This window comes from Ctenocephalides felis, unplaced genomic scaffold, assembly GCF_003426905.1.
Source record: "Ctenocephalides felis isolate EL2017-DRISC unplaced genomic scaffold, ASM342690v1 CF-g0.4_SCAFFOLD_00845, whole genome shotgun sequence".
Lineage (NCBI taxonomy): Eukaryota > Metazoa > Arthropoda > Insecta > Siphonaptera > Pulicidae > Ctenocephalides > Ctenocephalides felis.
Window position 1 is genome coordinate 54,949,858 of NW_020536999.1, and position 2,365 is coordinate 54,952,222.

Below are 2,365 nucleotides of genomic sequence, written 5' to 3' on the forward strand. Positions count from 1 at the left end.
ATACTGAACAGATATTAATTATTGGATCTTTTCTGGTATATAAAACTTTTTTTAAAGAATTATTGATTTTATTTCAAATTATTGTTTACATAGTTGATTGCTGATAATTTAATGTATTCTTGTTGGCGATTCAATCATAACTACCTCTCCCGCTCAATAATAACCCTTTTTACCTGATTTGACCCTTATATTATAAGAAGAAGGGTCCATTTATAAAAGTTTTATATTAATGTTGGATTTGGTACTAAACTTATTTTAATATGGAATCTGATAACTTAAAATATTGCTCATTACAAAATAGTTTCAACAATACCTACCTATATTTTGAAAATTATTTTAACGTTTTTTTTTGTTATAATCACAAGCTAAGAAATAACAAACAAATTACTGCGCTCACTCAATTTCTTTCAACAAAATACTATCTGTTCTTTTGATCTCATTGAGATATTATTCTTGTGTGTAAACTGTCAACTTATTCTGTACAATCAAGATTTCATCAGTTCTCTCTCGGTTATTATTTCTTTGTAAAAATTATAGTAACAACAAAACAAAAATAAAGTTTTTGTAGTATGATGTATCTTCAAGTGCTTTAAATTATTGACATCTACAAAAGAATAGTTTCTATAATAAAACCATTTATCATATATAACGACACTTTCAATATAACTATCTTATCATTGTCTTCATAAACAAGCATTCAATTGATGAATCTCCTATTTAATGTTACTTTGCAATTTTATGCTATAGAATAATTTATTGGCCCAGCAAATAAATGCCGGGCACACAAAAAATTGAGTTTAAACTCATTTGAGTGCTCCCCTCCACGGAAATCTTTAGTAAAAGGCGAAAGATTTATTCGCTCTGAAGGGAAACCAGAGTGACGAGCAGGTAGACCAGGTGTTGACTAACAGTTTAGGGTCTATATTTTAGAAATAGTGCTTTGGTAAGGGCTTAGAAAGCGTTTGAAGGCCCTCTATGAACATGAGTTCGAATATTTTTTTATATGCGCTTTTGAATTCAATCTATACATCGTACTAGTGATTAACCTAGTGGTTTATCATTCTCTATATATTGGTATTTTTTATCTAATTTTGGTCAGATAAATATTGCAACAATGCTTCTAATGGCTATTTACACTTATCATATTTTAAGTATTTAATTTCTGATACCACTACTGATTGCCAGCAAGATGCCCAAGATGAGTATCGAACCTAAAAACCAATGATACAAGTCGTCCACGATCTTACTAACCAAAGGGGTCCTTCTACGACCATCTGGTGAAAAGTTAACTTGCATTTTTGATTCGACTAATACTTCAGATGAAATACGTTATCTTTTTGAAAATCATTGCATTATTATATTACGCATTTTAACATTTTATTTGTCACTCTGTGGCCAATAATTTAACAAATTTATTTTGTTAAACAAATAAACCAAAATTTGTTACTTCGACTTGTATAATGTAAGTCAATATGACATATATCTCAATTGATTGAATATCATATATTATAATTTGATCATATGACAATATGTTTGTAAATAATTTTTATCTGCATACATGTTTGTGTTGGTCTTTTTTTCATGGAAATAATGAAATTAATGAACTTCAATTATTTTATATTTTAAAGTGCGTTTATTTTACTTGTGTATAATAATAATAAATAGTAGTCTGTCCAAAGGCAGGTTCATGGTATGAGAGCATCACAAAATCAATGATTTTCTTACCCTCCCTTGTTTATTATTCCCATTACCGTTTTATTACTATTAATTAATGACCATTAATCACTTAATATTTGTTTTGTTAATTTTTCTTTCCAAACTTCTAGTTCCCTGCTTCTTAGTCCTGTGTTTCGGCTTTCAGTTTTCTGTATTTTCTCTTCTTGCGTAAGTCATCAACCATCTGCATTCTTCTTCTTTCCAATCCAATTCTTTCAGTCCTTCTATTTTGCCTTCGACGGTATCTTGCAGGAGGCACTCTTTTTTCAGAATGGATCCGACCCAGTTTCCTTTTCTTTTCGGGATCGTGGTAGGTAGAGTCTTTTCTTCGCCCACTCATTTTCTCAGAGTTCATGTCTCTGATCCGTACAGAGCTATGTTCCAGACATAACACTTTATCAATCTCTTTGTCCTGATCCTTGTCCTGATCTCTCTCGTGCAGTCTTGTGCGTCTCTGGTCAGAATGCTTCTTAAATATTTGAAATGATCAACGTACATACTTGTGTATTTACACTTTTTGTGTAATAAATACACACTAAGAGTATAAGAAGAATTGTGTATGTAAAATTAGATCATGGTTTACCATGATCACTGTGATAGTGAACAGAATCAAATTCGTTTCTCAATAAAAAAATATAATTTGAAATCC

At 30.4% G+C, this 2,365-nt stretch overlaps 1 non-coding gene across 1 annotated transcript; it reads right to left on the bottom strand.

Annotated features, from left to right (window-relative positions):
• Positions 1-760: 760 nt before the first annotated feature.
• On the bottom strand, positions 761-881 carry LOC113364336. Its single transcript, XR_003366041.1, has one exon. It is a non-coding gene; the product is annotated as a U5 spliceosomal RNA (small nuclear RNA).
• Positions 882-2,365: the final 1,484 nt, after the last annotated feature.